The sequence below is a fragment of the Globicephala melas genome, chromosome 2, assembly GCF_963455315.2.
Source record: "Globicephala melas chromosome 2, mGloMel1.2, whole genome shotgun sequence".
NCBI lineage: Eukaryota > Metazoa > Chordata > Mammalia > Artiodactyla > Delphinidae > Globicephala > Globicephala melas.
Genome location: NC_083315.2, coordinates 17737099 through 17752505, shown reverse-complemented (window position 1 = coordinate 17752505; position 15407 = coordinate 17737099). Strand labels below are relative to the sequence as shown.

The 15407-nt window shown below is 40.7% G+C and overlaps 1 protein-coding gene across 21 annotated transcripts in view; it reads left to right on the top strand.

Moving 5' to 3' along the window:
• Window positions 1-15407, top strand: part of PARD3 (par-3 family cell polarity regulator) — a 639757-nt gene that overhangs the window by 217733 nt on the left and 406617 nt on the right. The gene's annotated exons all lie outside the window — the stretch shown is intronic.

Sequence of the window (15407 nt, the reverse complement as noted above, 5' to 3'; positions counted from 1 at the left end):
TTATATATATATATATATATATATATATATATATATATATATATATATATATATATATATATAAAGGGAAAGATTCAGTTTCTCTCTGGTTCAATACGTAAAGATGGAGAGCATTCAGCCATGATGTTCATGTCGCGTGGTGGCGTGAAGGGACCATATCTTCCTGGATGTGCATCTATGCATCCAGCCATAGCACTTACAGGTGCTCCAGCTTTTTCTTAAGGAATCAACAAATGAATCATGACTCATTTCACACAACTTGTGGGATTTCCTTTTAACTAAGTTGGCTTAGACGTGAGAAAGTCCAGCAAAGTTCTCGCCTTATTATTAGGTCATTGGCAATGCTGATTGAAAACGGGGTGACTCTTACTGACGGGAGTGGACCTCTGTCTGGCGGATGGTACCCCTCCTCGAGCTGTCTGGACATGGTCATCCAGAAGAAGCAGAAGTGTGTGCTGGCTCAGATGTCTGCGCTGTCCAGTCTCTGATGCTAGGACCTTCTCACAGGGAGGTCAGAGAACCACAGCAGCTTCCCACATGGAGGAGATGACTGGAAGAGCATGACCCATCCAAAGATAGATACACAATGAAGTTCACTTTTTGAGATAAAATTTGTAACTCTAGTGTTTCAATGAAATCTATTCCTGTTTGAGGATCGTGGGATATCTTTTAAAATAACAAAACCCTTCTAAGTCCAACTCTAGCCAGTGTGTAAATTCAGTGCATTTTAGGAGGTACTATAAATGTTCTGTTGCTAAAATGGCGGCCAATGTAATGAAAAAGCAGAGCTGCATCAATGGGAAGCAGGGATGGGCTGGATTCCGACACAATTCCGAGAACCAACTTCGACAACAGCAACAAAACTTACACGTACTGGTCTTACTTTATATTGTGGATTCAAAACAGAAGAGATTCTACCTCTACAAAGTGAAGGCAGGGGGCTGTGTTTTATTTCTTTTCGACTTTATGAGGTGCATCATAAAATCTTAAGACCTTCAGAAGAGAAAATTATTGAAAGTTACCTCTGTTGTCTTATTTAAATAAGGCTTTGTGGTCAAATGTTCCAGGTCAGAGGGAACCATCAGAGTTCTGTTGAGACAAATCCATAGCGTATCCCAACAGGGCTTCTAGTTCAGAGTTTCTTATGTGGGAATTAGGACTATTGCCAGCAGTTTCCAAGATACTGGATTTTAAAAGATGTCACAATTAACGTGTGGAAAAAACATATTGGCTTGAAGTTTCTATTGTTGGAAGATACCGGCTAAAACATTAAAAAGTGGAACTTTTGAGATGAGAGCCATCTGATGGTTGCAGTTCAGTTTTCCAGCTCCTGCCCATCCTCTTTATCGATGCTTGGGTAGTTTGGTTGGTTGGACTCAGCGGATGGAAGGTCCAATAATGGATATTCCTGGATCATTCTGTTCCCAATAATTGAGACCTGACTATTTCAGATGACCTAACTTCTGAGAGTCATGAACTGGATATAGGACTTGGGATGTGATAGAGACCAAAGAAAAACTTAGGAGGCAATCCTGTTCAAAGTATTTACAAAAATAAAGCCAATCAAAGGTGCCTCTTCTATGACTCTTTTAGTTCTTGGTCTTCGAACCAAAGAGAAGAATGACACTTCCTGTTTGGAAGGCTGGAGTGTTGAGGAGGAGTTTTCATAAACCACTATGTTTAAGGTTAAATTTTAATGCTATTTGGGTAGTGAATTTCATGCTGTTTTAAACATTGGAGAAACTTCTGTAGGAAATGAGATTTAAAAATGAAAGGAAGAGAGGAAGAGATTGTTTTGACTTACAGAAAACTGTTTTCAGGGTTAATCGATGTTACTGCTTTTAAATAGGTTTTTAAAGAACAGGCTGGCTAACTGGTAGAACCTAAAACATCAAATGGGGAGACTTTGTGCTTGATCACTAGAGACTGAGCTGTCCCAGGATGCCGACCCTGTTGTGTAACTCTTGTCACCATCGCATTAGCTTTTAGAGCCCACAGAAGCACAACCACATTTATCGAGTCTTGGGAAAGTTTTTGTTTAATGTAGGCTAACTTTTCAGTAAATAGAAATGATGATCAAAGTTTGCTGATTAATTAGCCATTTTAAGCATAGTCATTGCCTGAAATATGTTTTTCCTTTCCACACAGTGTATTTTTTCTCTCACCATTAAACAATATTCTAATTTGAGTTGCCCCTTGAGCAATAGGTGTCAGGTTATGCAGTGAGAATAAGACAGCTCTCTGTAGTAATCCATCCGATTGCAAACTCACCCGAGTGCTTCGCGTCCCCTCCCTAATCTTGATGAGCATTTCTAGGTAATATTAAGAGCTAAACATGTGAGTTCCTTACAGAGCTTAAAAGCTATGTGTCTCAGTATAATAAATCTCTAGGTGAATTCTTGGCGGTGATGCATACGTTTCATGTGTGCCGTGATTATCTCCAGTCATAATTATTTAATACACACGGTATGTGTAACATTTATCTTCCCAAGGGAAAAATGATGTGGCATAATTCTAGCAGATTATTTATGTTGTTTCTGCTTATAATGTTTGGTAAAAAATGCTGTGTATCTGTCTTTGAAACCCCTTCTGTTCTATTTTTAAATGGCTGTATGAAAATAAAGAAACAAAGCAGAGTAAGTAATCTTGTTTCTGCATGTTTCCTCTTATAAATTACTGTGAATTCCTAATGTTCATTGAATTGATCTGCGGATGGGAACTGGCTGACGGTGAGGGTGTCCCCCTAACTGTTTGATGAGCAGTTCAGTAATGTTACCTGTTCTATAAATTTGTGCGAAGATTTGAAAGTTTCATTCGCCGTTGGAGACTGGGAAAATTTGTGTTCTTATTATCAAATATTGAATAACTAAATTTCAGAAAAATAACTTATGGAATAAGTTAAAAAATTTAAAAACATTTCTTCCTTTTGTGTGTTTGAAAACTAGACTGCAGGCTAGTAATTTCTTGCCTTTTTAGATAATTTCATCTGTGTTCTGGCAGTACTAAGTGTTTATCTGTCAGGGGTCCTTCTCCATGATGGTCTTAAATTCTAATGTGCTCATTCATTGTGTTGAACCAAAAGAATACATTAAATGTCTAAAACAATATGAAAGAAGAAGAAAACCACTCAGTTAATACAGTGAAAATTAAAGCTATGTATTTATTCCCAGTGGAATCCTGAGACTTATTGATAAAATGAGTATTGGTAATTGCTCTGATCTGCAAAGTATTTATTTTTCTTCTTTGTACAAAAATGTATTCATCTGGTATACTCAGCGTTTTAGTGAGTAATATAAAGTGTTAACTTCAAAATTTAAAACAATTTTTCATAATTACTTTACTATCAATATATGTTGAAAATTCAGTAGGTTCTAGAGGTATAGAACAAGTAATTTATTTATGGTATTTTTTTCTAATTTCATTTTATCATAAATATATATTTTACATTAAAACGTGCTTATAGTGTAAGGCATTGAAAAACAAAGGAGTACAAAGTAGAAAATATATCTCCTGTAATTCTACAATATCAGATGTTTACTACAATATGTTAATATTTTAGGGTGTGTCATTTGTTCTTTCCATGCCTGTGATTATATTTTTTAATAGCTATATTGGTTTAAAATACCTTGGATGTACAGTGATTTATTTAATGCATCTCTTGTGTATAGTTAAGGGTGTTGTTATGAATTTTTGATAGAACTGTTATCAGTGATTTCCCTCTCAACGTCCATGTTCTTAGATTCTCACTGCGATCTTGTCCACATGTTTCTCTCTGTTGACAAGTGCTTTCCAGCAATGGTGGTGTTTGGCCCATCCCATGAGTTTAAGGGGCCTCAGGCCACTTTGAAAGCTCTACTCCTGGAGTGCCTGTTACCTTCTGTCTCTCACCTCATCCCTTTAGATTGGGGCAGTTGGGATTTTGGTCAGAGATGAGCCAGTTGTGGAAACGTGGCCTTGATTCAGTAACAGGAGATCACATTGTAAAGATCACATTGCGAGATGGGCTACACATAAGTTACTCTTCAAAAAAAAAAAATTATTTATGTATTCCGGCTGTGCCGGGTCTTAGTTGCCACATGCGGGATCTTTAGTTGTGGCATGTAGACTTATTAGTTGTGGCGTGGGAACTCTTAGTTGCGGCACGCATGCGGGAACTAGTTCCCCGACCAGGGATTGAACCCAGGCCCCCTGCATTGGGAGCTCGAGTCTTACGCACTGGACCACCATGGAAGTCCCTAAGTTATTCTTTAGTCAAGCAATTAATAAAAATTTGAACTGATGAAAGAGGACTCCAGTGGTTGTCTGAAATTCACACCCTGCCTATTTTTTGAGGAGGGTAGCGTCAACGCATACGGGGCTTTCTACGTGTGATAGAAGACTGAAATTACATCCTGAGGGAAGCTGTCCATTTCCACAAAGCTTATGTGAGTTACTGAGTGGATGAACTTGTACTATGGGAGCAGAAAGGGAGGGACACACTCCTTGCATGCTGTGGGTAATAGTGGTTAACAGTAAACTTTGGCTTCACACGGCTTTGTAGAGTCTCGGTTTAGTGCTTAATATGACTGAGCCAGAGCTGCTCCAGTGTAATGAGAATACCAGTTGCTACATCATGAAATCATCATAAGGGTTAAATGAGCTAAGTCGCTGTCGCTCAGCACAGGACGTCTTAACACTCTAGCTGGTCTTTGTTCTTGTCACCTGCAGATTAGGGCAGTGCTTTGCCAACTTGACTTTGGATTAGAGTTGCCTGGAGGGTTTGGGAAAGTAGATTTCTAGCCCCCAGTAAGTCTGGGTGGGGCCTGAGTATTTGCATTTCTACTGAGTTCCCACGTGGTGATGATGCTCCTGGCCAGGGATCACACTTCGAGTACCTCTGGGTTAGGGCATTATAAGGGCAGGTATTATTTTGAGCCAATAAATGATATAACTTTTTCTTTTTGGCCACCTGCATGGATAACATTTAAATCACTTCAAACTTATCATCTAGTCTCATTTTTTGGTAAGTGGTCAAATCTGAATTGTTTTGGATTATTGTAGAAATTTAAAGCTAGAATTACATAGTTATTTTAGAGCTAGAATGATGTAGAATTTTGAGGATTTTGATAGCCTTTAAGTTTATACATAATATATGAGTATGTAATCTTATATGAGTATATAATATTGGCTTAATTTTAATGAAAGTGGTTTAAGAAAAGTCATTTTCTTTGATACAGACTCTGTATATGTTTCTGATGGATCTGGTTCATTAAAACATGGGATTTTTTTTCAGAATATAAAAATAGATGCAGAATTTAAAACACTATTAGACTGTGAGCTTAAATTATTTTTCTTTTTTTTTTTACTTGTGAAAAATCTGCAGGGACTAGACTCCTTTTCACGGCATTATTTCTACCAGATGTTTAAAACAACTGGAATCGTCTTGAGTATTGTCATGAGTTGCCATTGATTGGCCATCATCTGTGAGAATGAAGCTTCACTCATGTAATTTTCTTGATGAGTGCAAGACAGGGGCAGGCACTGAGTGTACGGTGTTGACACACTTAATTTAGTACTCCTTCTGCAAAGCTATTACATTGACTATTAATTGGTCTTCTGATAAAATTTCTGCTTAATGCAAATGATGAAAAAAAATGCACCCTTGGTTACTAGCTGCTGCTTCTGAAATAATTCTCATGCCCTGAGATCTCATTAGTGACAGCAAGCACATCCACTTTTCTTTTGAACGTAATTAGATTTCTTTTAAATATAATGATGAAAATATATTAGACTGTGATAAAAAAATCTTTTAAGCAAAATCCTTGACTTAGAACTTTACAGTTTGTTGTAGTTCTGTTGCTTCGTCTCTTTCTTAGCAGTTTGAAAAGCAAAGAGGAGCTTGTCTGCGTTCAATCCTTCATCAGGCTGTGCTTTTCCATGGCAGTGCCTCTGTCAGCAGGCGCGAAACTTAGCAGTTTCAAACCAAAAACACTCCAACTTGCATTGTGGTTTGAAAAGCACAAGCGGTGAATAGGAAGTAGGTTTCTGCTTGTGTTTTCCTGGCTTGGTCTTGTCTCTCCTTTATTTTTCTCTTTCTCGTTCTCCCTTTCTCACCATCTTCTGTTTTAGGATTTTTTAGTCAACTCTAGTAACTTACTCTGGTTGTTTCTGATGATATGAGAGCTGTCTTATTGTTAAAGTTCTTGTGTGAAAAGTTGTGAAGTTTAAACCAAAAAAAAGCAAAACCTGAAACCAGTGGCTTCTTCACAACGTGTAGAGCATAGGAATTTATTACTTTCTGGTAAAGGATTTACAAATTATGAGACTGTCCTGCCTTGCTCTATCTTTTTATTCATTTGTCACAAAATCCTTTATTCTCTTTCAGTTTCACAACTCTCTGCAGTGAGCATCCGTCATTTTTTAAAAAAATTTATCTATTTATTTATTTACTTTTGGCTGTGTTGGGTCCGTTTCTGTGCGAGGGCCTTCTCTAGTTGTGGCGAGTGGGGGCCACCCTTCATCGTAGTGCACGGGCCTCTCACTGTCGCGGCCTCTCTTGTTGCGGAGCACAAGCTCCAGACGCTCAGGCTCAGTAGTTGTGGCTCACGGGCCTAGTTGCTCCGCGTCATGTGGGACCTTCCCAGACTAGGGCTCGAACCCGTGTCCCCTGCATTGGCAGGCAGATTCTCAACCACTGCACCACCAGGGAAGCCCCGTCATTTTTATTGTAGGAAAAAAAATTGGAACCAAGCTTTAACTGTGTCCATTGAGAGGCTACGGTTACATTTACTTCTTTTTTTTTTTTTTTTTTATAAATTTATTTATTTATTTTTGGCTGCGTTGGGTCTTTGTTGCCATGCACGGGCTTTCTCTAGTTGTGGTGAGCGGGGGCTACTGTTCCTTGTGGTACGTAGGCTTCTCATTGCGGTGGCTTCTCTCGTTGCGGAGCATGGGCTCTAGGCACGCAGGCTTCAGTAATTGTGGCTGGTGGGCTCAGTAGTTGTGGCTCGCAGGCTCTAGAGCACAGGCTCAGTAGTTGTGGCACATGGGTTTAGTTGCTCCGTGGCATGTGGAATCTTCCCAGACCAGGGCTCGAACCCGTGTCCCCTACATTGGCAGACGGATTCTTAATCACTGTGCCACCAGGGAAGCCCTACATTTACTTCTTAAGTATTAGCAGATTCCGCTTACAGCAATGCATACGTGGGCCCTGTAGGAGTGACCGTCAGATGGCGTGAACTACAAGGTCAGTTAATGGTCTTGAAACTTGTGGCTGTCTCCAGTGTTGGCACTGGAGACATTTGGGGCTGGATTGTTTGTTCTTGGTTGTGTGGGACTGTCCTGAGCGTTGTAGGAGGTTTAGCGGATTTCCCTGACCTGTACCAGCTAGTGTCAATACCACCCTCCCCCAGTTGTGACAACCAGAAGTGTCTCCACACCAGCCAATGTCCCTGGGACAAACACTCTAGAGGAGGAGGTGCATTTGACTTGGTGGCCCAGTGAACAAATATGTAAATCTGTAAACAGCCTTCCTACTTAAAATATACATTGATATTTTCTATTCTTTTCTGTTCCATTTCATTCATTTCGTACCACTTTATTTAAATTTATTATTATTATTATTATTTGGCTGTGAGGCATGAGGGACTTTTCATTTTTTGGGTTTTTTTTTCCCTAACATCTTTATTAGAGTATAATTGCTTTACATTGCTGTGTCAGTTTCTGCTGTATAATGAAGTGAATCAGCTATACATAAACATATATCCCCATATCTCCTTCCTCTTGTGTCTCCCTCCCACCCTCCCTATCCCACCCCTCCAGGTAGTCACAGAACACCAAGCTGATCTCCTTGTGCTATGCGGCTGCTTCCCACTAGCTATCTGTTTTTCATTTGGTAGTGTATATATGTCCATGCCACTCTCTCACTTTGTCCCAGCTTACCCTTCCCCCTCCCCATGTTCTCAAGTCCATTCTCTATGTCTTTATTCCTAGCCTGCCCCTAGGCTGTTCAAACCTTTTTTTTTTAGATTCCATATATATGTGTTAGCATACGGTATTTGTTTTTCTCTTTCTGACTTACTTCACTCTATATGAAAGACTCTAGGACCATCAACCTCACTACAAATAATTCAATTTCGTTTCTTTTTATGGCTGAGTAATATTCCATTGTATATATGTGCCACATCTTCTTTATCCATTCATCTGTCGATGGACACTTAGGTTGCTTCCACGTCCTGGTAAATGTAAACAGTGCTGCAATGAACATTGTGGTACATGTCTCTTTTTGAATTATGGTTTTCTCAGGATATATGCCCAATAGTGGGATTGCTGGGTCGTATGGTAGTTCTATTTTTAATTTTTTAAGGAACCTCCATACTGTTCTCCACAGTGGCTGTATCAATTCACATTCCCACCAACAGTGCAGGAGTGTTCCCTTTTCTCCACACCCTCTCCAGCATTTATTGTCTGTAGATTTTTTCATCATGGCCATTCTAACCAGTGTGAGGTGATCCCTCATTGTAGTTTTGATTTGCATTTCTCTAATGATTAGTGATGCTGAGCATCCTTTCATGTGTTTGTTGGCAATCTGTATATCTTCCTTGGAGAAATGTCTATTTAGGTCTTCTGCCCGTTTTTGGATTGCGTTGTTTGTTTTTTTGATATTGAGCTGCATGAGCTGCTTGTATATTTGGAGATTAATCCTTTGTTGCTTCATTTGCAAATATTTTCTCCCATTCTGAGGGTTGTCTTTTCATCTCGTTTATGGCTTCCTTTGCTGTGCAAAAGCTTTTAAGTTTCATTAGGTCCCATTTGTTTATTTTTGTTTTTATTTCCATTTCTCCAGGAGGTGGGTCAAAAAGGATCTTGCTGTGATTTATGTCATAGAGTATTCTGCCTATGATTTCCTCTAAGAGTTTTAGAGTATCTGGCCTTATGTTTAGGTCTTTAATTCATTTTGAGTTTATTTTTGTGTATGGTGTTAGGGAGTGTTCTAATTTCATTCTTTTACATGTAGCTGTCCAATTTTCCCAGCACCACTTATTGAAGAGGCTCTCTTTTCTTCATTGTATATCCTTGCCTCCTTTGTCATAGATTAGTTGACCATATGTGTGTGGGTTTATCTCTGAGCTTTCTGTCCTGTTCCATTGATCTGTATTTCTGTTTTTGTGCCAGTACCATCCTGTCTTGATTAATGTAGCTTTGTAGTATAGTCTGAAGTCCAGGAGCCTTATTCCTCCAGCTCCATTTTTCTTTCTCAAGATTGCTTTGGCTCTTCGGGGTGTTTTGTGTTTCCACACAAATTGTGAAATTTTTTGTTCTAGTTCTGTGAAAATGCCATTGGTCGTTTGATAGGAATTGCACTGAATCTGTAGATTGCTTTGGGTAGTATAGTCATTTTCACAATGTTGATTCTTCCAATCCAAGAACATGGTATATCTCTCCATCTGTTTGTATCATCTTTAATTTCTTTCATCAGTGTCTTATAATTTTCTGCATACAGGTCTTTTGTCTCCTTCAGTAGGTTTATTCCTAGGTATTTTATTCTTTTTGTTGCAGTGGTAAATGGGAGTGTTTCCTTAATTTCTCTTTCAGATTTTTCATCATTAGTGTATAGGAATGCCAGAGATTTCTGTGCATTAATTTTGTATCCTGCTACTTTACCAAATTCATTGAATAGATCTAGTAGTTTTCTGGTAGCGTCTTTTGGATTCTCTATGTATAGTGTCATGTCATCTGCAAACAGTGACAGCTTCACTTCTTCTTTGCCCATTTGGATTCCTTTTACTCGTTTTTCTTCTTTGATTACTGTGGCTAAAACTTCCAAAACTATGTTGAATAATATTGGTGAGAGTGGAAAACCTTGTCTTGTTTCTGATCTTAGAGGAAATGCTTTCAGATTTTCACCACTGAGAATGATGTTGGCTGTGGGTTTGTCATATAAGGTCTTTATTATGTTGAGGTAAGTTCCCTCTGTGCCTACTTTATGGAGGGTTTTTATCATAAATGGGTGTTGAATTTTGTCAGAAACTTTTTCTGCATCTGTTGAGATGATCATATGGTTTTTCTTCTTCAGTTTGTGAATATGGTTTACATTGATTGATTTGTGTATACTGAAGAATCCTTGCACTCCTGGGATAAACCCCACTTGATCATGGTGTATGATCCTTTTAATGTGCTGTTGGATTCTGTTTGCTAGTATTCTGTTGAGGATTTTTGCATCTATGTTCATCAGTGATATTGGCCTGTAGTTTTCTTCCTTTGTGACATCGTTGTCTGGTTTTGGTATCAGGGTGATGGTGGCCTCGTAGAATGAGTTTGGGAGTGTTCCTCCCTCTGCTGTATTTTGGAAGAGTTTGAGAAGAATAGGTGGTAGCTCTTCTCTAAATGTTTGACAGAATTCACCTGTGAAGCCATCTGGTCCTGGGCTTTTGTTTGTTGGAAGATTTTTAATCACAGTTTCAATTTCAGTGCTTGTGATTGGTCTGTTTATATATTCTATTTCTTCCTGGTTCAGTCTTGGAAGGTTGTGCTTTTCTAAGAATTTGTCCATTTCTTCCAGGTTGTCCATTTTATTGGCATAGAGTTGCTTGTAGTAATCTCTCATGATCCTTTGTATTTCTGCAGTGTCATTGTTACTTTTTTTTCTTTTCTAATTCTATTGATTTGAGTCTTCTCCCTTTTTTTCTTGATGAGTCTGGCTAATGGTTTATCAATTTTGTTAATCTTCTCAAAGAACCAGCTTTTACTTTTTTTGTTTTTTTCTTTGTTTTTGTTTTTTGTGGTATGCGGTCCTGTCACTGCTGTGGCCTCTCCCATTGCGGAGCAAAGGCTCCGGACGCGCAGGCTCAGCGGCCATGGCTCACGGGCCAGCCGCTCCGCGGCACGTGGGATCCTCCTGGCCCGGGGCACAAACCCGTGTCCCCTGCATCAGCAGGCGGACTCTCAACCACTGCGCCACCAGGGAAGCCCCCCAGCTTTTACTTTTATTGAGCTTTGCTATCGTTTCCTTCATTTCTTTTTCATTTATTTCTGATCTAATCTTTATGATTTCTTTCCTTCTGCTAAATTTGGGGTTTTTTTGTTCTTCTTTCTCTAATTGTTTTAGGTATAAGGTTAGGTTGTTTGAGTTGTGTCTTGTTTCTTGAGGTAGGATTGTATTGCTATAAACTTCCATCTTAGAACTGCTTTTGCTGCATCCCATAGGTTTTGGGTTGTTGTGTTTTCATTGTCATTTGTTTCTAGGTATTTTTTGATTTCCTCTTTGATTTCTTCAGTGATCTCTTGGTTATTTAGTAGTGTGTTGTTTAGTCTCCATTTGTTTGTGTTTTTCTTTTCCGGTACACGGGCCTCTCACTGTTCTGGCCTCTCCCGTTGCAGAGCACAGGCTCCGGATGCGCGCCCAGAGGCCATGGCTCACGGGCCCAGCCGCTCCGCGGCATGTGGGATCTTCCCAGACTGGGGCATGAACCCGCGTCCCCTGCATCGGCAGGTGGACTCTCAACCACTGCACCACCAGGGAAGCCCTGTTTGTGTTTTTTACAGATTTTTTCCTGTAATTGATATCTAGTCTCATAGCATTGTGGTCGGAAAAGATACTTGATATGATTTCAATTTTCTTAAATTTACCAGGGCTTGATTTGTCACCCAAGGTATGATGTATCCTGGAGAATGTTCCATGAGCACTTGAGAAGAAAGTGTATTCTGTTGTTTTTGGATGGAATGTCCTATAAATATCAATTAAGTACATCTTATTTAATGTATCATGTAAAGCTTGTGTTTCCTTATTTATTTTCGTTTTGGTTGATCTGTCCATTTGTGAAAGTGGGGTGCTAAAATCCCCTATTATGATTGTGTTACTGTCAATTTCCCCTTTTATAGCTGTTAGCATTTGCCTTATGTATTGAGGTGCTCCTATGTTGGGTGCATAAATATTTACAATTGTTATATCTTCTTCTTCTTGGGTTGATTTCTTTTTTCTCTCTTTTTTTTTTTTTTGCAGTATGTGGGCCTCACACTGTTGTGGCCTCTCCTGTTGCGGAGCACAGGCTCCGGACGTGCAGGCTTAGTGGCCATGGCTCACGGGCCCAGCCGCTCCACGGCATGTGGGATCTTCCTGGACCGGGGCACGAACCTGTGTCCCCCGCATCGGCAGGTGGACTCTCAACCACTGCGCCACGAGGGAAGCCCTGATTTCTTGATCATTATGTAGTATCCTTCTTTGTCTCTTGTAACAGTCTTTGTTTTAAAGTCTATTTTGTCTGAGATGAGAATTGCTTCTCCAGCTTTCTTTTGATTTCCATTTGTATGGAATATCTTTTTCCATCCCCTAACTTTCAGTCTGTATGTGTCCCTAGGTCTGAAGTGGGTCTCTTGTAGACAGCATATATATGGGTCTTGTTTTTGTATGCATTCAGCCAGTCTATGTCTTTTGGTTGGAGCATTTAATCCATTTAAATTTAAGGTAGTTATCGATATGTATGTTCCTTTTACCATTTTCTTAACTGTTTTGGGTTTGTTATTGTAGGTGTTTTCCTTCTCTTGTGTTTCCTGCCTAAAGCTGGTTTGGTGGAGCTGAATTCTCTTAGCTTTTGCTTGTCTGTAAAAGTTTTAATTTCTCTGTCGCATCTGAATGAGATCCTTGCTGGGTCGAGTAATCATGGTGGTAGGTTTTTCCCTTTCATCACTTTAAATATGTCCTGCCACTCCTTTCTGGCTTGCAGAGTTTCTGCTGAAAGGTCAGCTGTTAACCTTATGGGGATTCATATTTGTTATTTTTCCCTTGCTACTTTTAATATTTTGTATTTGTATTTAATTTTTGATAGTTTGATTAATGTGTATCCTGGCGTGTTTCTCCTTGGATTTATCCAGTATGGGACTCTCTGTGCTTCCTGGACTTGATTGACTCTTTCCTTTCCCATATTAGGGAAGTTTTCAACTATAATCTCTTCAAATATTTTCTCAGTCCCTTTCTTTTTCTCTTCTTTTTCTGGGACCCCTATAATTTGAATGTTGGTGTGTTTAATGTTGCCCCAGAGGTCTCTGAGACTGTCCTCAATTCTTTTCATTCTTTTTTCTTTATTCTGCTCTGCAGTAGTTATTTCCACTGTTTTATCTTCCAGGTCACTTATCTGTTCTTCTCCCTCAGTTATTCTGCTATTGATTTCTTCTAGAGAATTTTTAATTTCATTTATTGTGTTGTTCATCATTGTTTGTTTGCTCTTTAATTCTTCTAGGTCCTTGTTAAACGTTTCTTGTATTTTCTCCATTCTAAGATTTTGGATCATCTTTACTATCATTACTCTGAATTCTTTTTCAGGTAGACTGCCTATTTCCTCTTCATTTGTTAGGTCTGGTGGGTTTTTACCTTGATCCTTCATCTGCAGTGTATTTCTCTCTTCTCATTTTGCTTAACTTACTGTGTTTGGGGTCTCCTTTTAGCAGGCTGCAGTTTTGTAGTTCCTGTTGTTTTTGGTGTCTGTCCCCAGTGGGTAAGGTTGGTTCAGTGGGTTTTGTAGGCTTCCTGGTAGAGTGGACTGGTGCCTGTGTTCTGGTGGGTGATGCTGGATCTTGTCTTTCTGGTGGGCAGGACCACGTCCGGTGGTGTGTTTCGGGGTGTCTGTGAAGTTAGTATGATTTTAGGCAGCCTCTCTGCTAATGGGTGGGGTTGTGTTCCTGTCTTGTTTGTTGTTTGTCATGGGGTGTCCAGCACTGGAGCTTGCTGGTCTTTGGGTGGAGCTGGGTCTTAGTGTTGAGACGGAGACCTCTGGGAGAGCTCTCACCAATTGATATTATTTGGGGCTGGGAGGTCTCTGGTGGACCAATGTCCCCAACTCGGCTCTCCCACCTCAGAGGTTCAGGCCTGACACCAGGCTGGAGTGCCAAGACCCTGTCAGCCACATGGCTCAGAAGAAAAGGGAGAATAAAAGAAAGAAAGAAAGAAAGAAAAAGTTATTAAAATAAAAAATGAAAAAAATATTAAAAATTAAAAAATAAAAAGTAATAAGAAAAACAAAAGAAAGAAAGAATAAATCAGTCAAACCAAAAAACAAATCCACCAATGATAATAATCGCTAAAAACTATACTTATAAAAAAAAAAAGAGAGACAGAACTCTAGGACAAATGGTAAAAGCAAAGCTATATAGACAAAATAACACAAAGAAGCACACACATACACACTTACAAAAAGAGAAAAAGGGAAAAAAAATTTGTATATAAAAAAGGAATAGAGCAACCAAATCAATAAACAAATCTACCAATGATAATAAACTCTAAATATTAAACTAAGGTAAACATAAAACCAGAAACAAATTAGATGCAGAAAGCAAACCCGAAGTCTACCGTTGCTCCCAAAGTCCACCTCCTCAATATTGGGGTGATTCATTGTCTACTCAGGTATTCCACAGAGGCAGGGTACATCAAGTTGATTGTGGGGATTTAATCCTCTGCTTCTCAGGCTGCTGGGAGAGGTTTCCCTTTCTCTTCTTTGTTTGCACAGCTCCTGGGGTTCAACTTTGGATTTGGCCCCATCTCTGTGTTTAGGTCGCCTAAGGGTATCTCTTCTTCGCTCAGACAGGACGGGGTCACAGTAGCAGCTGATTCGGGGGCTCTGGCTCACTCAGGCCGGGGGAAGGGAGGGGTATGGAGGCGGGGCAAGCCTGCGGCTGCAGCGGCTGGCGTGACGTTGCACCAGCCTGGGGCGCGCCCTGTGTTCTCCCAGGGAAGTTGTCCCTGGATCACGGGACCCTGGCAGTGGTGGGCTGCACAGGCTCCTGGGAGGGGAGGTGGGGATAGTGACCTGTGCTCGCACACAGGCTTCTTGGTGGCGGCAGCAGCAGCCTTATTGTCTCATGCCCGTCTCTTGGGTCCCCGCTGATAGCCGCGGCTCGCGCCCGTCTCTGGAGCTCCTTTAGGTGGCGCTCTGAATCCCCTCTCCTTGCACACCCCGAAACAATGGTCTCTTGCCTGTTCGTTAGCTCCAGACTTTTTCCCGGACTCCCTCCCGGCTAGCTGTGGTGCACTAACCCCCTTCAGGCTGTGTTCATGCCGCCAACCCCAGTCCTCTCCCTGGGATCCGACCGAAGCCTGAGCCTCAGCTCCCAGCCCCTACCCGCCCCAGCCGGGGAGCAGACAAGCCTCTCGGGCTGGTGAATGCCGGTCGGCACCGATCCTCTGTACAGGAATCTTGCCCTCCGCACCCCTGTGGCTAAGCTCTCCTCCGCGGCTCTGAAGCTTCCCCCCTCCGCCACGCCCCGTCTCTGCCTGCGAAGGGGCTTCCTAGTGTGTGGAAACTTTTCCTCCTTCACAGCGCCCTCCCAGAGGTGCAGGTCCTATCCCTGTTTTTTTTTTTTTTTTCTTCCGTACGCGGGCCTCTCACCGCTGTGGCCTCTCCCGTTGAGGAGCACAGGCTCCGGACGCGCAGGCTCAG